This window comes from Pongo pygmaeus, chromosome 3 (genome assembly GCF_028885625.2).
Source record: "Pongo pygmaeus isolate AG05252 chromosome 3, NHGRI_mPonPyg2-v2.0_pri, whole genome shotgun sequence".
NCBI lineage: Eukaryota > Metazoa > Chordata > Mammalia > Primates > Hominidae > Pongo > Pongo pygmaeus.
This window is the reverse complement of record NC_072376.2, coordinates 78,726,859-78,753,469: the sequence shown is the minus strand read 5'-3', so window position 1 is coordinate 78,753,469 and position 26,611 is coordinate 78,726,859.

The window sequence follows — 26,611 nt, the reverse complement described above, 5'->3', positions numbered from 1 at the left end:
AGATAATTGCAAGTTTTAAAAATTATTATTATTATTATTACCATTATGCAATCTATTAAATTACTTAATATTCAAGACTTCTTCCTAAATAATAAATTATCATTCTCTCCACAATGAACATTTGAATAATACTTTCAAATATATATGATAAAACACTTTTGTGATTGGAAAAATTTTGCTAAGAATTATTGTGGGCTTATTTTATTGATAAATTACCACCTGAGGAAAGGCAAACACCAAAATCAGAAATGGACATCTTCTTGCATTACTTGCCAAGCTAAGTCTTTTTGAGAAAGTCAATTACTTTCCCTGTGCTTGTGTATGTTTTAAAAACTTTTGTTTTCCTGGGGAGGAATAAGGAATTTGGTTTCAAGAAAGGCTTGTTCAGAGCTATGATGCTCGGTGGCATTACATAAATGCACATTTTTATATATTAAATTAGAGATGGCCCCAAAGCTGCACATACTATTGATTTATCAGGAGATAGAGAAGCCGTTAGGCCATCAAGGGTATCACTTGGCACATCGCTTTCATGTAATGAAACTTACAGTGAGAAAGTCAAGGATCCAAAAAGAGAAGTCTAGGTGTTGTGGCCAGGGAGGAAAAGACTCAGTTCAAACTGCATGTTAATTCCTGCTGAGTAGGCTATTGAAGTGGTAATACTGCAGAGGCCTTGCCTCTGGCCTTCACATTTGTAGCTCTCAGCCTAGATGTTCACTACCCATCAAGGACATTATTCAGCCAGGCAGGCTGCAGCCTCTGTGCTGGCAACTTCATCTTGAGCCTGTAACTTTGACAGTTACAGGCTCTGAATACTAGTTGAGAAACACCAAAATGTCTTCTTTGTGCCAAACGTTTCTGTATCTTCCTTAATATTGTTTCTCTGAGCATTATTTATTTTGAATATCATTATGATCCTGGAGTTGTTTCTTTTTTTCAGGTCCCCAAATTATCACTTTGCTATGACTGAAAAAATAATAGAACGTTGTCTTTTCTCTAAGTGTGCAAGTCTCAAGTCAGCAGTGAATGCTTTGAAAGCAAAAACAGTAGAAAGTAAAGGCTTCTTGATCATGATCTGTATTCCAAGAATCTAAACACAGGTCACATTCTCCATTAAATATAATTTCAAAAAAAAAAAAAAGAATTTCATTTAGCCTCTAATACCTGAGTCGATGTAGTTCTTGGAAAGAATCATGGACCATACAGTAATGCTCAGAACAGAGTTTACATCTTGGCCAAAATATGCTAGGTAAACTTTAATGGGGTAAAGTCACTAGATAAAAATTCTATAATGTAATTCTCTAAAATTGAAACTCCCCAAATTTGATTATTCAATTAGCTTATTTCTGAGAAAAATAAGTATTAATATTTTAATATGCTTACTCTAAGTGAACACTCAGAAGCCTAGGAAAGGTAAAAAAAAAAAAAAAAAAAAAAGGACTAACAGATTTTGTTCCCTGTTTCTCACACAGCAGTTTGATGCCAAAATCAAAACTGGAGTCTATTTCTTATAATTTTTACAGCAGTGTTTTCACTCTGTACATTTCAATTCCTCTCCTTCCTTTGGAGTAAACTAATCTCTGATTGCATGAAAGATCTTACAGCGTATTAGTAAGAGCACTGATACGTGAAATTCCAGGTCCAGTCTTACTCTGGTGCTTATTAGTAATCAAAAATGGCACATCACTACCTTGTAGATAATACATATGTCTCTGTATTTTTAGGTTGTTTATTTATTTGTAAATGTTTTTATAAACTCTGAAGTGTGCTGTAGTTTTGAAATAATATGATTATATGAAATATTTACATCCTTTTATAGGCCCAGAGTTAGGGCAATGAGGTTTTTCTCTGATTGTCAACCTCTTTTTTCTCTAGGTTTCTGTGTAGACAAAAAGAGGACTGAAGGATTTTAGAGGTCATCATTCTTTACATTTCACACCTGGCCTTAGGGCTCCACATTAACCTTCTGGCTCATTTCTTGCTCAAGAAATATTTATGTCCTTGTTAAGTAGTGAGAAAATAATAGTATAAAAAGGAGACACAAAACAACAACAGAAGTCTTCATAAAACCAAACTTTTTATTCAGTTGTGTACAATCTTATGGAATCTTCACATATTTTAATGGCTTATAGTAGATATAACAGAATATTAGATTTCATTTAATATTGGAATGATTAGCAAGTGACTCCATGGCGTGACTTCCCTAAGTAAGACACTGGGCCAGGTTCTACGCTGTGCTGCACAGAATTAGTTTGATAAACCGTAGAAGACTGACAATCCATAAAATCGTGATACAATGGCCAAATGATGAACATGAAAATACTGTAGATGAGTTGACTTCTCAAGGTTCCCTCCAGTGCTAAAGCCCCAAGTTTCCTTCTATAGTCTACAAAATATGCAAAATAGCAAAATAAAAGAATAAATGCCCTAAGGTTATCTCAGTGTTTGAAAACACAAATCATAGATAGCAAAAGACTTTGGGGAATAGATAAAATATAGAGAGGAAAGATGAAAGAATTGGTAAGAACAAAGAAGTAGAAAGAAGGAAAACCATGGCAAGTTTAATCAAAAGGGAAAATGCTAAATATTTAAGTGACAAAAGTGGTTATAGTACAAAACAGAAAATATACATTTTAACAAGCTTTTCTAAATATCCAAAAATGACAGAAAAGGTGTGGAGAGATGATATGTACTAACAAATCATCAATCTTTTTCACGATTGTGATTTTCTTTCTAAATTCTTTAGAGAATAATGATATATTTGATGAATAAATATAACCATCATATCTTAAAAATCTCTACATTATCAATCTACTATTTATTTAAGTGGTTCAAGTACACAATACATATTTATTCCAAACCAAAAATTTAGTCATTTTACAGTATGAAGTTCTACTAGAGATCATTTAACTCAATCTTTTAACTATGCAAATAAGGAAACAGTGACACTTTGAAAACTTTATCCAAGAATCCACACATTGGCAGTGTAAAAGACTTAAAACCTCTGGCTAAATCTCCTCTTTCTTTCTTTGAGTTCAGTTTCAATACATGGTTTTATTTTTAAGAGCCTTCCTTAATATGTGTGTTTCATAGAATATTAAGTACCTGACTTAGAGACTAATGGAAGGGAGGCAAAAAACCAATAGTCCAGCAGTATCTCTCTCTCTCTCTCTCTCTCTCTCACACACACACACACACACAGACACACAAACAAAAAAAAGAGAAAGTAATGATATTTCATATATTTATCACATAAACAAGGAAAGAAAATGGCTACATGATACAAATCTTGGCATGTTAATCCAATTGAAAGACTGTCAAGATTTCTGCTTTCTTGAATTCTGTCAAATTTCTTTTTTGCTTTCCTCTTTAGACAAACAGCAGTATAAAACTACCACATGAAAGTGGTTACATTGTGGCAGTCCTAATCACCAGATATGTATCCTTCAAATCGTCACAAAAGAACCTCCCTGAAAGAGTCAAAGAAGGGGTCTGAGGTTATATTTGACTTTAGGCACAGGACTTAGTGCAAGTGCTTAATAAATACTGTTTCACAGTGACTTATGTTGCAGAGAGTTAAGTCAAAAGGAATTTGGGAGTTTTGAAATAAAAGTGTGTTGCAATATAAAGAAACAATATATATTTACTTTTTAAAAAGGCGTATACAATCTGTCTTACAATATACTCTACCATGGCATTTAAATTAACAAGAGAGATTGAGTTTTAAAATGAAATATTTAATAGGAACAAAATTTTTTAAATGCATAGTTAAGAATTCACAGTGCAATGTTAAGTTAAATAGATATGCAAACATTCATGGTTCTTACAAACTCTTGGTAGTTTTGTTTTAAGTGTAGCATATGTATTTTATAAAGTATTTAAGTTTTAAGTTATAAAAACCAGTGAATCACAAAGCTATATGGAGTCTATGGGGAATTTCAGTATTATATTTTTATCCATAAGCTCGTGTTCATATTTTCTCTACCAGCTCAGGAGTATATCAAGTCTGTGCCTGACTGGTGAGCTTAATATCTAATTCGTAGCAGGTGCTCAATAAATGCTAACTTCCCCTCTGCTTTTTTTTTTAAAGTCAATTTCAAGTCAAATTCACACACAGTAAAATTTATTCCATTCATGTGTACAGTTTGATAAGTTTTGTCAAATGTATGCTATTTCAAAACCATCACCAGGCTCAAAATTTGGATCAATTCCATCACTCCCACCCAACCACCACAGCTTCTTCACACTCTTTGCAGCTTCTCTCCCCCTCCAGCATCCTTTGTCCCAGGCAGGCATTAATTGCTTCTATCTCTATCACTTTCCCTCTTACAGAATGTCAAATAAAGACAATCATGGAGTCTGTAGTCTTTTGTGTCTGATTTCCTTTACTTAGCACAATGCTTTGGAGATTCATCCATGTGATTTGTTCCTTTTTATTGCTGAATACTAGTCCACTCTATGAAAGTACCACAATTTCTTTTTCCATTCACCAGTTGACAAGCATTTTAGGTTTCTCCCAGTTTGAGGATATTATGAATACAGCTGTGATGAGTATTCAATGTATAGGTCTTTGTCTAGACCTGTACAATTCTTAATGCAAGAAATTAGGGCTTAGAAAATGCTGGATACATTACAGAAAAACACTGGAGAGAAACCCAAAAGAGCATTTCATATTTCTGTGTGGAGCCAGGTGTATCAGCAATGTAGTCAGAGGACACCATTCCAGAATATTCTTACTCTCTCCTTTACTTAGTCATGTGATGGAAATTGTGAGGGAAATTAGAAAAGTAAAGAGACTGGCCAGAGCAGTCTTAAATCTTTTAGCCAACTGCTCTATTCACTGTAGCTTTGTCCTCTAAGAATTGTGTAATAGGGAATAATGATAGCAGCAATATAATTAGGAATAGGAAAATAACTAACATTAACATAATGATTAGTATGTGCCAAGAATTATTCTAAGTGTTTTTTCCCTATTAAATCAATTCATTCTTTTATCACCTCTTAGTAATAAATTAGTATTGTTATTATCAGTTTATAGAACTAAGACCCAGAGAAGATGAGTGCTTTGGCCAAGTTCACATGCTAGTCAGTTGCGGGCGGGCATTCAGAAACAGGTAGGCTGACTCCAGAATTCATGTTCTTAAATCCATTCAATACCACTTTAATGAAATAACTATTTTATTAACAAATTGAGAACTTTTTAATGAGTACCATTTACGAGAGACACGAAAAATTCTCACCATTAGGCAGAGCACAGGAAACAGAATCCAGCTAAGATGTGAAAATGATGCTAACTTCATCCTGTTGTCTCTATGTATACTCGAGGAAGCTCTATCACATTTCTCTGGCATGGCTACATGCAAAAACTAAAGCTCTAAGTCTTCTTTCTATAGAGGAGAAAAATTCCTCTAAATGAAATTCAGAATTAAAATTTTCCTAGTTGTCTGAATAAAAATATATTATATGAATACTACTTCCTTTTCTTTATATCCATGTAAAACTCCATATAATATAGTCAAGAGATCAGTTACCACCAGAAAATTATTTTTATATTTAATATTAAAAAATAAGTTTACATTTCTATTTGCTTAAAAATGCAAAGGGAACAATAGATGAAGCTAGGCTTAGAGTTTTTTGCTTAAACTTAGGAAAAATTTAAATAAGTAAGACTACCAATATTATTTTATCAAACACAAAAAGAGAATGAGCAATTGAAAAAAGAGGAAGCTGGTTTTACAAGAATCAGGAAATTTTCATATAATGAGAATTGATTCAATTCTATAGATTTTTTTATAAACAATTCGTAATATCTCATCGTTAACATTTTCAATACAAAATGATAGTTGCCTTTAGTTCATGAAGGAAACTCTCTCTTTAATATGTTTACAATGGCTTTTATTCACAGTTTATCTATTTATTACCTAGATAAGCAAATGAGCTTGGCTGGGTAAAAATTAGAGCACAGTCACTACATAAAATCAATACTGACTGTTAAGAGTTGAGTTGTGTGCCTTAAAATGATATGTTGAAGTCCTAGCCCCGGAATCAAGGAAGGTGACTTTATTTGGAAACAGAGTCTTTACGGATGTCATCAAGTTAGGATGAGGCCATTAGATTGGGCCCTAATACAAAACGACTGCTGTTCCTACTGTATAAAAATGGGGAAATTTGGGCACACACACAAGAGTGGAGACACGGAGGGTGAAGACACAGATGCACAGGTCAGATGGCCATGTGAAGACAGAGGCAGGATTCTAAGTGATGCTGATGCACCTAAGGAATCCTGGGGTCTCCAGAAACTGAAAAACAGAAGGAAGTTTCCTCCCTGAGCAGCTTCAGAGGGAGACTGTCCCATCAACATCTTGATGTTGGACTTCTAGCCTCGGGAACTGCAAAACAATAAATTGCTCTTGTTTTAAGCCCCTCAGTTTGTGGTACTTTGTTATGGAAGCCCTTGGAGACTGTAGAATGACAAATAACATGATGGACATCAAAGGTTTTAAAGAAACATTCCAAAATCCCTGCTGCTTCATACTAGTGATCATTTAAGTGATCATCAACATAGCAATCGTCTAGAGATAAGTTCAGCAATGTTGTTATAAAGAGTCAGCCAAGCAGCAGGGCATCACATAACAGTCATATTCTTTTAAAGGAAAGGCAAGTGTTTTGATTTCTGGATCTCTTATTGGATTTACATTAAGGTCCTTGATTTTCCAATTTTCTATAACATGAATTGTTTTGTCTGATCTGTGCTGACATCGTCTGCTCATTCCAAGGTTATATACCACTCAATTGTGTCAAATGAAGGTGGAATTGAAGTTGTATGCAAGAGAAAATTATTTACTAATGAAGAAAGAAGTTGAAGAGGTTGTAAGAGAAAAAAATTTCCCATCAAAATCTTTACTTTGCCCTTTTACTTAAAGAGTTGGAGGAAACAGTAATGTCCTGAGGGTTGTCCAATACCTGATGAAAGTAAAGAAGGTGAATATCAACATTATCCATTAAGGCCCCTGCGCATGTACTTAAAACACTGTTGGTAGAATTTCTGAATATCTAAAATATTCCATTCAGCAATCACTATATGTGAGAAAAGCAGTCATTGTATTTATGTTCAATATTCTGTGGCTTATTAACTTGGCATCGCTCATCTCTACCTTTCCCTCTGCCCAAACTTAGAATCCCAATGGAATAAGCACCTTCAGATTCTAATAATTAATAGCAGGTTTTAAATATACTATAGTAATAAACTTGGAAAGCACATCATCGGATTGGCTAATTCAGGGAGACTATTTTACTTGCAGATGAGCTAGATTCAATTTGTTACCTGCCAAGTGCAGCAGCTCAATACTGGGCTGGTTATTCAAGGATCAGGGGGAAAGCAGTGCTAAATGAGCCGAGCTGTCAACACATTCTCTCACTGCAACATCATCAGCCTTTCCTGGCTTGAACCCTCTTATCCCAAGTCCATACGCACATCGTTCTTCCATCTGCTAGCACGGCAGGTTGATGTTACAACAAACCAATTCCACCCCATGTACTGATTTACACTCTGTTTCTCTAGATATCAATCTCAGTTAAATCTCTCCTTCTGCCTTTTTATCTTCAGTTTGGGCTTAGGTCCTTTTATTTGTTATTTTTATGAAAAGAAAAATTTAAAGGAGCAGGAAGAGAAATCACTTGAAAATATGTGTTTGAATATGCAAAACACAGCTAGTTTTTAAGTGAACACATTTTTAAAGTTGATATAGCTAACAATAAAATGATTTACTTTTTATTCAATGCCTTCATGTAACTTTCCATAGGAAGCTCTAAGTGGAGAATAGATTCCATGGTGGAGATTAAACCTGAGCTGACAAACTAGAACTACTGGAATCATTGGGTATGTCATTTTCCCCATGCACAATACTCTGCAATGATATAATAACACAGGCACCCACTGACATGAGATTTCTGTAGCACCTGGACTCAAAGCTATAAGAGATAGTAATGACAGTTCCATGATTATTCCCTTTCTGGTCAATTTCAATCAGTTCCTTAATGTGACTTTAATGATATTTTTTAGTGTTCGTTTCTTTTTATTTTTTTAACATTATACCAATAGCAGTTCCCTTCAACCACTGTGATTTTTTCATTAGGATGATTATAATGGAAGATGAATCTCAGTGGAAATGTATGAGACACTCTTGTTATCCATGCACCATTATCACTATACACTAATTGCTCCAGTCTGTCATGTGAATGAGTATTTAAGGAGATTTGAATCCCTGAACCACCACATTCATTGTAATTCTGTATGCTAAACATCCTTACGACATTACAGTGATAAAATTGGTAGCATTGCACACATGCCCAGATCTCCTAAATTTAAGCATAGTTAAAGCATTTGGATGTGTTTTAATTTGTAAATAATTGCTTTTACAATAAATTGATGTGTGCTAAGTTAGAGTTTGGAGTAAACTTTCCAGTTAAACTTTCATGAACGCAGCTAAAGACAGGACTGAATTCTTTGGTTGATTTCTGGCTCTCACTTGCAAACCATGCTTCAATTAAGCTCCTAGTATGGGTAGAGAGATATGAGTAATGTCCAGCTATCACAGTTCCCTGCTCCTATGAGAAAGGTGTCAAATACACCAAACCCATCAAGACAGAGATTTAGGTCATTAACTCAACCACAGATTTGAAAGCATTTCAAAAAGTGGCTAAGTTTGTCAAAGGTACAAACACGACATGACAGAGATTTCTAAAACTGAAGTGCACAATTACAAATCACATCAAAAGTAATCAATGCAGTTCATTATAAAATCTGTTGTTTAGGGCAACTATGGCAAAGTTCAAAGTAAAAGGTACACTTGTCTCTGTCTAGGGATGACTAAAAAGGTTAGAATGATAAGATGACAACATTATCCAAGAGTTGTAAATATATGACATACTGTGTTGGTATTTTAAAATTTTTTTTTTTTTTTTTTTTTCAGCCCAGCACTTTCATCACCATAGCAATGGATTTTAAAAAGACTGTATTAGTTAGATGCAAATGGCTGCAAGGGAAACAGAACCTTTTAGTTTTTGAGAACCAGAGTTTAAATCTGATATATTGTAGGGTATAATATGGAAACCATATTGCCAGTTGCAAGTAGTGAATCTGATGTACAATTTCTCAAAGAAAGGTCATTTGAGTCATCATGATTGCAATTGTTTTGAAGCAACTATGATGCTGCTGGTGCTAAATAGTTGTGATGATAGGACTTCAAGCACTGAAACATACAAATGCAATAAAGAATGAGTGCCAAAAGGACAGAAAATATACAAATGGAAGCAGAGGGAAGTTCCAAATTCACCTTGAATGAATGACTGATTAATTGTGAAGACAATCAAATGAAATCATTCTATAACTATCTTAACCAAGAGTTTAAGCAAGGACGATTTTTAACTTTTAGATCTACTTTAGATAAGTTGACAATTATTTGCATATGTTAAAGTCTATTGTTTTGGGAATAGCTTGAGTGGAAAGAACTCAAACTCACCTTTAGCTATGTGGATAAATGAAGAGAGACACATCAGGATGAGTTTGAAGTGTCATTTCTTCCACTTTTCAGCAGTTTATCAGAGACAGCAGGTCAGAGTTAGCTTAAGGAAGCAGAGTCAATTGCTAAACCCTGGTCTATGAATGCCTTACCAACAAGGCCTAGCCTTCCAGAATATGAAAATTCTATGGCTGTATAGTTATACCGAAAATTTCTGTGTTACAGTAGGTAGCAATCAGGCATGAGCAGAGCAGGAAAGAGCCCCCCACCACACCCCCAACCAGGAATGTCAGGTGACCATCAGGTGATGGTCAGGCAGTTTTTAAGCTGTTTCTCTAAAATAAAAATTGGTCACAGCCAGCACCAGGGAAAGGCAGTCTCCCAATAGATAGAAAAAAACCTGAAACCTCTGATCAGCAGCTTCCCGATAAAATCTCAGGAGTTAGTTGAGTGAGCTCAAGCATGCCCATGAAGAGGCAAAATGGCGGAGTTTAACTGGTGTCTGACCTTCTTCTAGGAATGCTAGATTGTTGGGGAAGAACGCCTCAAGTGAGAATGCATACAACTCCAGTAAACACACAGAGCACGTGGCCCCTCCAAGCACTGGCAGGCCACTGTGCATACAGAATGCCAGCCTATAAGACCCCAAGTCAAAGGTCCAACCACACAAGAACAGAAATCATAACAAATAGTCTCTCAGACTACAGTGCAATCAAATTAGAACTCAGGATTAAGAAACTCACTCAAAACTGCACAATACATGGAGACTGAACAACCTGCTCCTGAATGACTACTGGGTAAATAACGAAATGAAGGCAGAAATAAAGATGTTCTTTTAAACCAATGAGAGCAAAGACACAACATACCAGAATCTCTGGGACACATGTAAAGCAGTGTGTAGAGGGAAATTTATAGCACTAAATGTCCACAAGAGAAAGCAGAAAAGATCTGAAATTGACACCCTAACATCAAAATTAACAGAACTAGAGAAGGAAGAGCAAACAAGTTCAAAAGCTAGCAGAAGACAAGAAATACCTAAGATCAGAGCAGAACAGAAGGAGATAGAGACACGAAAAGCCCTTCAAAAAATCAATAAATCCAGGAGCTAGTTTTCTGAAAAGATTAACAAAATAGATAGACTGCTAGCCAGACTAATAAGAAAGAAAAGAGAGAAGAATCAAATAGAAGCAATAAAAAAGGATAAAGGGGATGTCACCACCGATCCCACAGAAATACAAACTGCCATCAGAAAATACTATAAACACCTCTACACAAATAAACTAGGAAACCTAGAAGAAATGGATGAATTCCTGGACAAATACACACCCCAAGACTAAATCAGGAGGAAATTGAATCCCTGAATAAACCAGTAACAATTTCCAAAATTGAGGCAGTAATTAATAGCCTACCAGCCAAAAGAAGTCCAGGACCAGATGGATTCACAGCCAAATTCTACCAGAGGTACAAATAGGAGCAGGTACCATTCCTTCTAAAACTATTCCAATCAACAGAAAAAGAAAGAAATCCTCCCCAACTATTTTACCAGGTCTGCATCATCCTGGCAGAGACACAAAACCTGGCAGAGACACAATAAAAAAAGAAAATTTCAGGCCAATATCCCTGATGAACACCAATGCGAAAATCCTCAATAAAATACTGGCACAGTGAAATCAGCAGTACATCAAAAAGCTTATTCACCACAATCAAGTTGGCTTTATCCCAGATATGCAAGGCTGGTTCAATAAATGGAAATCAATAAATGTAATCCATCACATAAACAGAACTAATAACAAAACCCACATGATTATCTCAATAGATGCAGAAAAGGCCTTTGACAAAATTCAACAGCCCTTCATGCTAAAAACTCTTGATAAACTAGGTATTGATGGAATGTATCTAAAAATAATAAGAGCTATTTATGACAAATTCACAGCCAATATCGCACTGAACAGGCAAAAACTGGAAGCATTCCCTTTGAAAACTTGCACAAGGCAAGGATGCCCTCTCTCCCACCACTCCTATTCAACATAATATTGGAAGCACTGGCCAGGGCAATCAGGCAAGAGAAAGAAATAAAGGGTATTCAATTAGGAAAAGAGGAAGTCAAATTGTCACTGTTTGCAGATGACATAATTGTATATTTAGAAAACCCCATTGTCTCAGCCCAAAATCTCCTTAAGCTGATAAGCAACTTAAGCAAAGTCTCAGGATACAAAATCAATGTGCAAAAATCATAAGCATTCCTATACAGCAATAACAGACAAACAGAGAGCCAAATCATGAGTGAACTCCCATATACAATTGCTTCAAAGATAATAAAATACCTAGGAATACAACTTACAAGGGATGTGAAGGACCTCTTCAAGGAGACCTACAAACGACTGCTCAAGGAAATAAGAGAGGACACAAACAAATGGAAGAACATTCCATGCTCATGGATAGGAAGAATCAATATCATGAAATGGCCATACTGCTCAAAGTAATTTATAGATTCAGTGCTATCCCCATCAAGCTACCATTGACTTTCTTCACAGAATTGGAAAAAACTACTTTAAATTGTGTATGGAATAAAAAAAGAGCCTGCATAGCCAAGACAATCCTAAGCAGAAAGAACAAAGCTGGAGGTATCATGCTACCTGACTTCAAACTATACTACAAGGCTACAGAAACCAAAACAGTGTGGTACTGGTACCAAAACAGATATACAGACCAATGGAACAGAATAGAGGCCTCAGAAATAACACCACACATCTAGAACTATCTGATCTTTGACAAAACTGACAAAAGCAAGCAATGGGGAAAGGATTCCTTATTCAATAAATGGTGTTGGGAAAGCTGCCTAGCCATATGCAGAAAGCTGAAACTTGATCCCTTCCCTACACCTTATACAAAAATTAACTCAAGATGGATTAAAGACTTAAATGTAATACCTAAAACCATAAAAACCCTAGTAGAAAACCTAGGCAATACCATTCAGTACATAGGCATAGGCAAATGCTTCATTACTAAAATGCCAAGCAATGGCAACAAAAGCCAAAATTGACAAATGAGATCTAATTAAACAAAATAACTTCTAAACAGCAAAATAAACTATCATCAGAGTGAACAGGAAACCTACACAATGGGGGAAAATTTTTGCAAACTATCCACCTCACAAAGGGCTAGTATCCAGAATCTACAAAGAACTTAAACAAATTTACAAGAAAAAAAAAAAGCCCATCAAAAAGTGGGCAAAGGATATGGACAGACACTTCTCAAAAGGAGACATTTATGTGGCCAACAAGCATATGAAAAAAAGCTCTTCATCACTGCTCATTAGAGAAATGCAAATCAAAACCACAATGAGATACCATCTTACTCTAGTTAGAATGGTGATCATCAAAGAGTCAGGAAACAACAGATGCTGGAGAGGATGTGGAGAAATACGAATGCTTTTACACTGTTGGTGGGAGTGTAAATTAGTTCAACCATTGTGGATGACAGTGTGGCAATTCCTCAAGGATCTAGAACCAGAAATACCATTTGACCCAGCGAGCCCATTACTGGGTATATACCCAGAGAATTATAAATCATTCTACTATAAAGACACATGCAAACATATGTTTATTGTGGCACTGTTCACAATAGCAAAGACCTGGAACCAGCTCAAATGCCTATCAATGACAGACTGGATAAAGAAAATATGGCACACATACACCATAGAATACTATGCAGCCACAAAAAAGGATGAGTTCATGTCCCCTGCAGGGACATGGATGAAGCTGGAAACCATCATTCTCAGCAAAACAACACAAGAACAGAAAACCAAACACTGCATGTTCTCACTCATAGATGGGAGTTGAACAATGAGAACACATGGACATGGGGATGGGGTATCACACACTAGAGCCTGTTGAGGGGTGGGGGTATAGGGGAAGGAGAGCATTAGGAGAAATTCCTAATGTAGATTATGTGTTGATGAGTGCAGCAAACCACCATGGCATGTGTATACCGATGTAACAAACCTGCATGTTCTGCACATGTACCTCAGAACTTAAAGTATAATAATAATAATAAAAAAGTCCAACCACACACTTGATCTCACAAGGCACTGCTTGGCCCTCTTCCAAGTGTACTTTACTTCCTTTCATTCCTGCCCTAAAATTTTTAAATAAACTTTCACTCCTGCTCTGAAACTTACCTCCATCTCTCATTCTGCCTTATGCCCCTTGGTGAAATTCTTTCTTCTGAGGAGGCAAAAATTGAGGTTGCTGTAGACTCATACAGCTTTCTTACTGCTAACATACTTTTGTGCACTGCTCACTTCCACAAAGCAAACTTTGGAGTAGAACCTCTTTCTCCACTGGCCACTGACCACCTGATATGCAAGGTTTAGGCCCAGCCTAACACATTTCTTCATGAAATAACATGGTCTCAAGGAAGTGTGTTTACTTTGCTACACTTTTGCTATTTCCCCAATACCCCTTATTTTACATATTTATCTTGTGTACAGTTTGTGTGTGTGTGTGTGTGTGTGTGTGTGTTCCCTTTGCAGGGCAAAATTTAACCATTTCTTCATCCTGTGACTCTAGGCTACTGACATATGAAAACATCACTACTTACATTTAAGTGTAGACAGGTTTAATCAAACTCTGCTTAATCACTTATAGGCTCTTTTCTTCATTGCTTAAAAGTGGATCTAAAATGGCAAGTGTCATGAATTCTCAGAATGACACTATAGGAATTTTTGTTTCTGACATTCTCTCGTCTCTAGAGTTCTTCAATAACCTGAGGGATATTGATCGCAAGCTGTTGGAAGTGAAAAACCCATCTGTAATGAGAGAGAATGAAGAGGAAGAAGAGAGAAAAGACTTTGATGATTCCTGGATTCAGTTTTCTCCAAAGCTAGTTTCTCTCCTGCACTTTCTGTTTGTTATTTAAGCCAAAGAGGTGTGATGAAAATTGGGATATGCAAGAATGCTTGAGATGCGTCCTGCAAGAGGAGTAGATGTCCAAGTCTATGTGCCATGTATGTGTAGGTTGGGAATGGTGAGGGCCAGAAGAGAAACAGCAGTGGTCCTGGGATGGGAGAGAAATTTGGCACTGAAATGCAGGGAGGAGCATGTGCAAAGGGAGCCACAGGGAAAGGTGTGCCACATTCAAAGAACCGCATATAATTCATTCAGTGGGACTTAGGCATTGGGAGGTGGGATCTACAGGGTAGGAAAAAAAATGGGTGGAAGATTGCTTACCATGCACCAACACTGCTCTTAGCATATACATATATTTTGTTCATTTTCTCTAATCATCATAGCAACACTATGAAACAGGCACTATTATGGTCCCTCTGTTTGGGATATTCCGAGGGGTATGACTTAGTTACTGCATAAATAGAGTCAAGACAGATGTGCATCTGCTATTTAGTAAGCTCCACTGTTGTGAGATTTAAATTAGACAGAAGTTTACATAATTTCATTTTTAAAAGCATTATAGAAAGGGTGCATTTGTTTAAAAATAAATAACAGCAATTATGATGTGAAAGATGCTTACCCTTGTTTTTTTTCTCCATCCCTCTCTTCCACATCCACTGCATGGACACCCTGCATGACAAAATCCTTCCATGGTTAGACAATATATCTAGCTTTTCATCATGTTTAACTAATAATGAGATTATTCAAAATAAAAATTGCTTTTATAGAATTCTACATTAAATTTTTAAACATTTTACTCACTCAGGAGAATTATATAATGTCACATATCCATACATTTCTTTATAATGATAAATAGTCTGGATACAAACTTAAAACTTAAAAATAAAAATATTAAAAGTTAAAATTAAATAGTTATTTAGTGGAAACAACTCATTTGATGAAAGATATTTCTTAAACCTCTGCAGCATGAACTGTCCTTTGGGGGATAAGCGACGCGTCCTACTAATGTTCATTCTATAGGTGTTTGTGAAACTTATCAAATATTCAAAGTGCAAACGCACACATCTTTGCTCTATCAATATTTATAGCCTGAAAACACATTATTGTTGCAAATATGTCAGGACAATGAAAAATATCCATTTACAATGGGGATATATAACAAAGGGCAGTTGAGCAATATAATTTATTTCTATCATTTATTGAATGACTCATAAGTAATAAGAAATGAAGCTACAAGTAAGTTATGAAGGTCATCTCCTCTCATGTATGAAAATACATAAATTGTTTATATCATTATCTGCTGTAAAACATTCTTTCCATTGAGGATTCTGAAAATTATGAGCCAGATGTCTGGACTCTATACGGTGAAAGTGCCCCAAACTGGCTTTCAATAGGACTTGGCCATGTGAAGATTCCTCTATGCTTCACAGAAAATACAGATATGGCTTGGCTAAATGTCTGTGCTTTTCTTAAAGTTATATTAATGTTATTTGACCCAGCTACAGATGGAGTCAGTCTCTGATATAAAACTGATCAGATCCCAGCAGCTATTATTATGATAGATGATGCCATTTTATTATCATTTTGCATATACTTTAAGTATTTAAGAAATTTTAGGCATAATCTTAGGAATACTATATGTGTTCCTTTTAAAAAGATTCTCACAAAAGCATTAATGTTCCATTTTAACACTTGAAGAAAACATAGGCTCAGAATGGGTTCTGCCATTCAACCTGCAAAAAGTCCCAGAGCTAGGATGCAGTTTAAATTCCTGGATTTGTCTAAGTTCACCTGCATTATGGTTTCTCTAAAAAAGAAGTAATAATAAAAATCACTAACACCTTTTGAATGTTATAAGCATTTTACATGAATTGTTACATTTAATCCTTTCAACTATCCATTTAAGTAGGTAATTAATAAGCATATTTTACATATGAGATGACTGAGGCTTGGGGAAGCTAAGAAATTCTTCATAGGTGGCAAAGATGGACTTTGAAATTAGATATCCTTTATTCTAGAGCCTGCAATTTTTAAACAATGCACTGTAGAGAGAGCAACATTGTTATCCAGGCCAGGGTTTCTCAACTATCAATGAGCCACATATCACCTTGGTATATTATTAACATGCAGATTCTTGCCCCATAGGTTTGGTGTGGGTCCTGAGAATCTGCAGTTTCAACACACTCCCAAGTGATGCCAATGACCCAGGTTGAAGGGGTGGCCTGCCCCTCCACACCTGTGGGTGTTTCTCATCGGGTGGGACAAGAGGTTGAGAAAAGAAAGAGACACAGAGACAAAGTACAGAGAAAGAAAAATGAGCCCAGGGGACCGGCGCTCAGCATATGGAGGACTGGCGCCAGCACGTCTCTGAGTTCCCTCAGTATTTATTGACCATTATCTCTACCATCTCGGAGAGGGGCAGTGGCAGGACAATAAGGTAATAGTGGGGAGAGGATCAGCAGGAAAATATGTGAACAAATGTCTCTGTGTCACAGACAAGGTTAAGAAAAACGTGCTGTGCTTTGATATGCACATACATAAACATCTCAGTGCATTAAAGAGCAGCATTGCCGCCAGCATGTCTCATCTCCAGCCCTAAGGCGGTTTTCTCCTATCTCAGTAGATGGAATACACAATTGGGTTTTACACCCAGACATTCCATTGCCCAGGGATGAGCAGGAGACAGATGCCTTCCTCTTATCTCAACTGCAGAGAGGTCTTCCTCCTTTACTAATCCTCCTCAGCACAGACCCTTTACCGGTGTCGGGCTCTGGGACGGTCAGGTCTTTCCCTTCCCACAAGGCCATATTTCAGACTATTACATGGGGAGAAACTTTGGACAATATCTGGCTTTCCTAGGCAGAGGTCCCTGTGGCCTTCCACAGTGTTTTGTGTCCCTGGGTACTTAAGATTAGGGAGTGGTGGTGACTTTTAACAAGCATGCTGCCTTCAAGCATTTGTTTAACAAAGCACATCCTGCATAGCCCTAAATCCATTAAACCTTGAGTCCACACATCACATGTTTCTGCACAGGGTTGGGGGTAGGGTTATAGATTAACAGCATCTCAAGGCAGAAGAAGTTTTCTTAGTACAGAACAAAATGGAGTCTCTTATGTCTACTTCTTGCTACATAGACACAGTAACAGTCTGATCTCTCTTTCTTTTCCCCACACCAGGTCACCTACTATTTATCACCTGATGGTTTTTAATACCTATCAATTACTTAGAGATGTTTTTCCTTCTAATTTCATTTTCAAGTAAGCTTTTACTTTCCTTTCTCTCTCTCACTCTGTCTTTCTCCTCTCTCTCTCTCAGTCTTTCTCTATGTCTCTCACTCATTTACCAGTTTATGCCCTTTCTTCTCCTGCACTAACACCTAAATCATTTGAGTGAAAATTTTTCACTTGAACAAATGATATTGAGGAATAAATGAGTACTTCCATATTTGATTGTATGTAATTGTGATTGTTCACTAATGCAATTTGAGTGGAGAAGGCCCTGAAGAGGCCCACACACTAATCCCTGTAACCTATAAATATGTCCAGTTCCATGACAAAGGAGAATTAAGTTTGCAGATAAAGTTAAGAATAATTATCGGCTGACTTTGAGATGGGGAGAAGATCCTGGATTATCCAGGTGGGTATAATATATTCAGAAGGGTCCTTATTAGGGAAAGAGGGAGGAAGAGAGAGAGAACAAGAGGGAGGCAGGGTGGAAAGATCACAGCCTCCTCTTGCTGGCTTTGAAGATGGTGGGAGAGAGAGATGCAAGTATGAAATGCAGGTGGCTTCGAGAAGCTAGAAAAGCAAGGTTGTGATTCTTCCCAAGAGCCACCCCAGGGAATGTAGCCCTGCTGACATATTGATTTTAGCTAAATGTATCCCTTTCAGACTTCTGAGATCCCTCCAAAATAATAAGATAATAAATTCTTCTTGTTAAATGTACTAACTTGTGATAATTTTTATAGCATGAATAGAAAAGAAAACTCTAAGTTATTACACAGTCTAGAATTGACCTTAGTGAAAGCTATATGATTCAAGTGACTCAGGTCTCTCTACAAGGCATACATATCATTTGTATGCAGGGGGGAAAAAAAAAAAAAACGCGTTCACAAAGATTCCTATCTAATCATAAATAATAATATTTTCTTAAAATGAGAATTACCACTGTCAGCTAGATGACACTTTTAACTTTCTCCATCATGTCAACAAAACACAAAATAAAATATATTTAAAGTAGGGTAATATTAAAATATATTTATTTAAAATAGAATATACATATTCTGTGTTCTATTTATATATTGCCTATATAGATATATATTTAATGGATATCACTGGGTTAAAATCAATATGTTAGCATAACTGCATTCCTTAGGGTGGCTCTTGAGAAGAATCACAACCTTAACTTTTCTAGCTTCTAGAAGCCACCTGCATTTCATGCTTGCATCTCTCTCCTAACATCTTCAAAGCCAGCAAGAGGAGGCGGTGATCCTTCCACCCTGCCATCCCTCTAACTCTCTCTCTTCCTCCCTCTTTCCCCAATAAGGACTCTCCTGAATACATTAGATCCACTTGGATAATCCAGGTTCTTCTCTCAATCTCAAAGTCAGCTGATTATTATCCTTAACTTTATCTGCAAACTTAATCCTCCTTTGCCAGGTAACCTATATTTATACATAAGGGCAACAGTAAAGGGAAAGAAACAAAGAGTGTATTGTAAGTATAAAATCAGATTGAGAATCAATTGACTCTCAGGAGAGATATGGCTAACACTAAGCTTTGTTGTCTTGGCCACTGAATTGCATATATAGCACTTGGAAAATTACTGTATTTTTCTGCCTCATGTACTCCCTTTCCTGGAATCCAGGAGGAATCAATCCATCCTTATCCCATATGAGGAATTGGAACAAGGTGAAATGGATATAATAAGGCTTCTACTTAACTAAATTTTGTACAGAATGTTCCTACTCAATGGAGTCAGGTATTTACAATCTCTTGTTATCCTAAATTAACAAAACACTATCTTTACATTTCAACTTTGTCATTTTAAATTTTAAAGGGCAAATTTTGTTTCCCTTGTTACCTAATCATTTTATATTTTTGTAGAGAGGAGATCTGGCTATGTTGCGCAGGTTGGTCTTTAACTTCAGGCCTCAAGCAATCCTCCCACCTCACCCTCCCAAAATGCTGGAATTAAAGGTGGGAGCCACCACAGGTGACCCTAATACTTAAATATAAGTTCAGGAGAAGACTGACTCTCCTCACTTATCTAATGGGTCTGAGTTCAGGACACCATTTAATGTAACACATGGACACAGTAAATAACCTCGCTCTTTGTTGTCTTGATTGAGACCTAGGGTCTCTTAATGCAACACAGTTTTTTTTTTCCTTTTTAAATTCCATGATGAGTAAATGAGAGGATTCTCTCCCTGCCCCTCCACCTCTCTTTCCCTTCTTCCTTTCTTTTCAACCAGATATATTTTACTAGGCAAAGCTTTCCATGACATTTTATTAATTATAACATACAGCTTTTTTATATCTACTTTTTATTGTCATATTTACATTTACCTAACAAATGTTGGAACACTATAGAAAGAGGTTACAATACAGAATTTTGACATTTCTAGTTACTTAGCCCCAATAGCATCATAATAATACAAAAACTCAATTTAAATCATAACATTATGGAGCATTTTACAGCCACTAACACTTAAAATATTTTTAATATGTGTGTTGTCATAATGGATATCATGCCACCAGATAACTTAACCATTATTTAGTGGTGAATGGAATCACATACATGTCAAACAAGAATAAAAATTGACAGTAGTATGAACAATTATCTTCTCTAAGTATATACATGCTCTATTCTGTTAGTAACTTCTCTGAACATTTCCCAGCCTTAAGATTTTCTTGACTGATCCTTTACCCTCAATTCAATATCTGTGATTAAATTGACCCTTTTGATCAGCTTCAGGCTTCAGTCAAGCTAACGATGACTGTGTGTGTCAGTTGCCAGGTTTCCACGTTCAAAGTCATTCTCACAACTCAGCTCACAATCATGTCCTGCTTTGTTTTAAACTTGCACTAGACTTAATGCCATTTGATATTAGGTTACGTGTGTGAAGACTGAATAAAGGCTAGTAAAAGTGAGTTTTTTGATGCTATTGTAGGATGAAATGTTCCAGGTAGTATGGAAGGACAGAAATACACAGCATCACCTATGGATATAGCAACAACATTTGGCTTGCAGCTTCCATCAGAGTTAATGGAAGAGAAATAATAGAAAAGCCAGTAGACAAGAACAGAACTTAATTTTCCTGTGCAGGTAAGTAATTATAATGTATATGTGTGTGCTACTTACATGCTCCCTTGTAGACTGGCAAATGGACTAAAAACCAAAAATCCATCTTATTGCATTGATAATATATACTATACAGCTTTTATAATATTTTGCTGAGTCTAAACTTAGGTAAGAAAATGTTACCTTGGGGAAAGTAGCTAGATATATAATAGAGTATCTGTGGTACTGATGTCATGTATATCAGGGAAGACAGGGAAGTTGCAGGTGGGAAAGTAGACAAGCTCCCAGCTCAACTTTCCTTGGAGTCTTGTAACATTTGCAAAAATTTATCCTTGGAAAAATTGACTACTGATACATACATTTCCACCATTCCTTTTATAAAGAAAACACACGTAACTTGACAATTATAAAATTAACTAGAATTATAGAAATTTATTTCATTATATAGTCAGACCATCTAAGGCACTTTTGATAATTTGTTTACACTAACTTGATATATTTTGAAAAATGGTATAGAAATATATCTGAAGATAAAACATTTTTCTCTTCCACATCTGTACATCTGCCTATAATTTTATATCAGTTAATAAATTCAGATCTCAAAATTAAGGTGCGAGAATCAAGTTGACCCTTAAACCACACAGGGGTGAGGGACACCAACCCCTGCACAGCCAAAAATCCACATGTAAATTTTGACTTCCCCAAAACCTTACAAATGGCCTACTCTTGACCAGTAGCCTTGCTAATAACATAGGCAGTGGATTAGCATGTATTTTGTATGTTATATGTATTATATACTGTATCCCTGCAGCAAAGTAAGCTTGGGAAAAGAAAATGTTATTAAGTAAATCATAAGGAAGAGAAAATATATTTACTATTTATTAAGTGGAAGTGAATCATCATAAAGGTCTACATCCTTGTCATTGTCATGTTGAGTAGGCTAAGGAAGAGGAGGAGGAGTTGGTCTTGCTGTCTCAGGAGTGCAGAGGCAGAAATGGACCTGAGCATTTCAAACCCATGTTGTTCAAGGGTCAGCTAAATTGCATTTCTTTAGGTTTAAAAAATACACATTATTGATAATCAAAGCCACTGTCTGCCTTCCACACCCCACTGGGATTGTAAAATGGCCGTATGGAGTTACTTTTCATTGGTTGGGGATGAGGGGCTTTGTTCTTTTGTTGTTAGTGTGTCCCTTAAAGTCTTCTTCCATGACACCTTGGGGTCCAGGGCTCTTGGATGAGGCTGGATATTCCTTTTTGTAATTGGATCTGAGTGTCTGTCCCTCTGTTTCTATCTAAAGTCTTATTTTCTCCTACCTCTATGAGGAAGCAGAGACAGATCCTGGAAGACATTCCTCTGTCTTGTGTCTTGAAATACAATAGTTGTCTTTCTGTTTCATTGACCTCAAAGATTTTCTTCTGCACTTCTCTTTAGACCCATCTAGCTTCATTGTCTCTTTGGGATTTGGCTTTTACCAAATAGCGGTGTCTTAATGAGTTTGGGCTGCTGTAACAGAATACCACAGCCTGGATGGATTAACCAGCAAAGATTTATTTCTCACAGTCAGGAGGCTGGAGATCTGAGATCAGGATGCCAGCATAGTGGGGTTCCCGATGAAGGCCCTCTTCCTGGTGATGTCCTCACATGACTTTCCTTGGTATATGCATGCAGAGGAAAAGACAGATCCCATAACTTGTCTTTTTTTAAAAAATTCACTTTTTAATGGAGGTAAAATATATATTTATGGCCAGGTACGGTGGCTCATGCTTGTAATCCCAGCACTTTGGGAGTCTGAGGCAAATGGATCACCCGAGGTTGGGAGTTCGAGACCTGCCTGGCCAACATGGTGAAACCCCATCTCTACTAAAAATACAAAATTAGCTGGGTGTGGTGGTGTGCACCTGTGATCCCAACTACTCAGGAAGCTGAGGCAGGAGAATCACTTGAACCTGGAAAGCAGAGGTTGCAGTGAGCTGAGATCATGCCACTGCACTTCAACCCGGGTGACAGAGAGAGACTCCGTCACAAAAAAGAAAAAAAATATATATATATGTATATATATATACTGTCTTTACTTTTTTCAAGTGTAAAATTCAGTGGTAATAAATCTCCTCTTTTACTGAGGGCATTAATTCCATAATGAGGGTTCCAACTTCATAACTGAATCTAACCCTAATTGGCTTCCGAGGACCTCATCTCCAAATACCATCACAACGGGGATTAGAGTGTCAACCTGTAAACTTGGAGAGGACACAAACAGTCAGTCCACAGCAGAGGCCAAACCTTGACTTTGGACTGCAACTCCATTCGGCCTGCACCCCCCCAAAAAAAATTCCCTGAAGCAATGAAGCCTAAAACGAACTATAATTTGTAGAACACTGGAGAAGACAATACAAAGACCAAAGAAACAAATTACTATTTTAATAAATTACTCTGTAACCATTTTAGCTTCATAAAATTTTTGAAGTAGACGTTATCTGGCTATACATTTAATACAAAATGGGCATGATTAATAGAGAAATTTCAAATTTTAATTTACACACCAGTCAGCAGGAAGTCCTTCAAAACAATTCAGGATATAAACTGGAACATTTTTAACATATAGTCTCCTCCACACCCTTATTTGGGAGTGACAGCATTTTTAATATTATGTGCTCATTTCATATAAAACACCATAACACTATAGTATGCCCAGTCAACCAGAAACTAAATAAAAATATATAAACTCATATTTTATGCAACAATGAAAAACAAGGTTATCAAAGAAGTTGTGTTTTCTATAAAATAAAAAAAAACACATTTCCCTGACTAAAAACTCAGAAGCATTGATCTATTATTTTGTTGAGATTTGAAAGTCTCATTCTGGCTGTGATTAACACTCTTGCATATAACAAGCAATGCCTTAAAAGGAAAGCCTATTTTCCTTCTTTTCTCCTTTTTCACAACATTGCTTTCTCTTAAGTACCACTTAAAATTCAAGTAGGGTTTTTTTTTATGACTAAGGTCACATTATAAAATAGCATATAAAATGAAAGTAATAGAGTGTAGCCAAAGAGGGGCGTGAAAATGAACACATCAAAAGCCAGTGTTGCTTGGGCAGAGTTTCAGAGATGTTCATTTTCATTGGCTCTTTAAGGTAGGCTGACAGGAACAATCAGTTGCCTCATAGATCACTGACAGAGGCTCAGGAGGACAGATGACAGGCAGAATAGCAAACCCCACAGAAATTAAACAGAGTGCTGGAAGAACAATTAGCATCGTTGGGGATAAAAATGCCAAGGAGGAACACTGCTAATTTTAGAGCACAGAACCAAACCTAAATGACATCTTCATCTCAATGACTGTTAAGCCCACAAAATCAGTGCAGCAATTCTAACTACAACTCTAAAAATGTGTTTTTATATAATTTCACAGTAGGCAGTCCATGTCTGATCAGTTACAGGCAGATATACTCGAACGTTTCAAGAACTCTCATAAGTTTTATTTGGCAGAGATAATTTAAGACCTCATCTCATTCCCCGACAGGAAATTCAGTGTGCCAATAAGCAATTGGACTAAGTCTTTTTGGTGAGTGGAGTCAGGAAGAGTTCCATTCCCTCTACCTATAGCCAGGGCTCAACAGCTGGAGAGTGGGATTTGGAGGCTTTAGAAAGCTCCTCGAGGGATTAAACATGAAAAAACTTGGGGTTTAGCAACATGGAAAAAGGAACACTTCTGTGAAGAATGTACCCCACCCTGGCACAGAACTCTTCAACCCAAATGAGATGGGGGTAAAGGGCACCAGGGCCATGATGAGACATGGCTTAGATGCTGAAAAGAAGTTTGTTTTATCTTAGACATGCTACCTCACCAAAATTTGGGTGTTTGTCATATTTTCCCAGTTTAAAAAAAATTTTGAAAAAAAATCTCAGAGGTACAGAAAAGTTGAAACATAACATGATACAAAACCATATGATTATCAGGCTTACAGTGGTTGCACCATAATTCAACTTTGCATTTATATACAATTAATAAAAACAGTAACATTTTGAAGAATGCCTATCTTGTGTGTATAAATTTATACTGACAGACTCCACTTAACTCAGTATTTTAAAATATAATTATATTTCCAGATGTTTTAACATTTTTTCTTTATGATAATTTGTACTATTATTTTATAATCCAATTCCATACTTGAAGTAGAAACAAAAATACATATCTACTGGGAGCCTTAAAAAGAGGGCAGGGTAAACAGTAAAGTAGTCTCATAAAAATAATATAAAAATTATACAAAAATTAAATTGATATTATGCTATAATATGATATAAATATATAAAACAAAAGTTTTTAAATAACAGCATTTAACATACTACTGATTATTAGAAAAAGAAACAAAAGGCACATCACTGAACCTCATTTCTTATAAGAATAATATAATATTCACATGTTTCAGCTAATAAATATTTTTATAAGAAAATATCTATTTCATCGTTCTCTATACTAACTTTTGCATGTAGATTTTTGCAAAGTGTAACTTGAATGTCCTCATCTCCACATTTCCAGTAATCTACCAGCATGTAATTGAAAGTGCTCAGCTTTTAGCCGCCATCTAAAGCTATAACATATTCCACTATTTTATATGAATACTTTAATACACGAACATCTTCAAACAATATTTAACCATATTACATATACTTAACCATATTACATGAAAATAAATTATCAGTTAATTACTGGATTAAGTTTGGAAATTCAGCTTGTCTAAAAGAAAAATTTCTGCTTTGCCCAAAGAAGTAATTTGTATATTTTAATGATTGCGAATAAATATAATTTAATAGCTTTTAGCATGTGAGCAAAGTTTGAGCATCTTTGCTCAAGCATCAGGTATTCAAATTTTGTGCAAGTAAGAATAGCATGGCCCATACTTATCACAAACATTGATATGCAGTGATCTAATTTAAGGGATCTTTTTTTAACCAAAACTTTGATTTGTCCTGTTATCTATTCCCAGCATCCTTTAAACTCTTCTTATCAACTCTTATACAACTCACATCTGAGTAAATTTAAAAAGCTAATCCAGAGAACATCCTGTTACTGCAAGATGTATATGTTGAAATCACACTTTAGGACCTGAACTGTCACGTGCTTTAGTCACATTAATAGGTGCTTGTCACTTAGCAATAAAATAATTTCCCTACCTTGTCACTGAATGAGATAAACAACTTTGTTTTCTAGTTATGATTCTCCCAATTCATGGTCGGAAATGAATAAGTTAGAGGTAGAGTAAGCATAATCATCCATGCCCATAATTGTAAGTTGATATGGTTTGGATCTGTGTCCCCACCCAAATCTCATGTTGAATTGTAATTCCCAATGTTGGAGGTGGGGCTTGGTGGGAGGTGATTGGATAATGGGAGTGGTTTCTAATTAGTGCCATCCCCTCTTGGTGCTGTCTTGTGACTGAATTCTCACAAGATCTGGTTGTTTAAAAGTGTGTAGTACTGGGCAAGGTGGCTCATGGCTGTAATCTCAGCACATTGGGAGGCTGAGGCGGGCAGATTGCCTGAGGTCAGGAATTCGAGACCAACCTGGCTAACATAGTGAAAACTGGTATCTACTAAAAGTATAAAAATTAGCCGGGCGTGATGGCGGGCTCTTGTAATTCCAGCTACTTGGGAGGCAGGAGAATCACTTGAACCCTGGAGGTGGAGGTTGCAGTGAGCTGAGGTTGTGCCATTGCACTCCAGCCTGGGAGACAGAGAGAGACTTCCCCTCAAACACACATACACACAAAATGTGCAGCACCTCCCACTTCACATGCTCTTCCTTCTGCTCCAGCCATGTAGGACATGCTGGCTTCCCCTTCGCCTTCCACCATGATTGGCAGTTTCCTGAGGC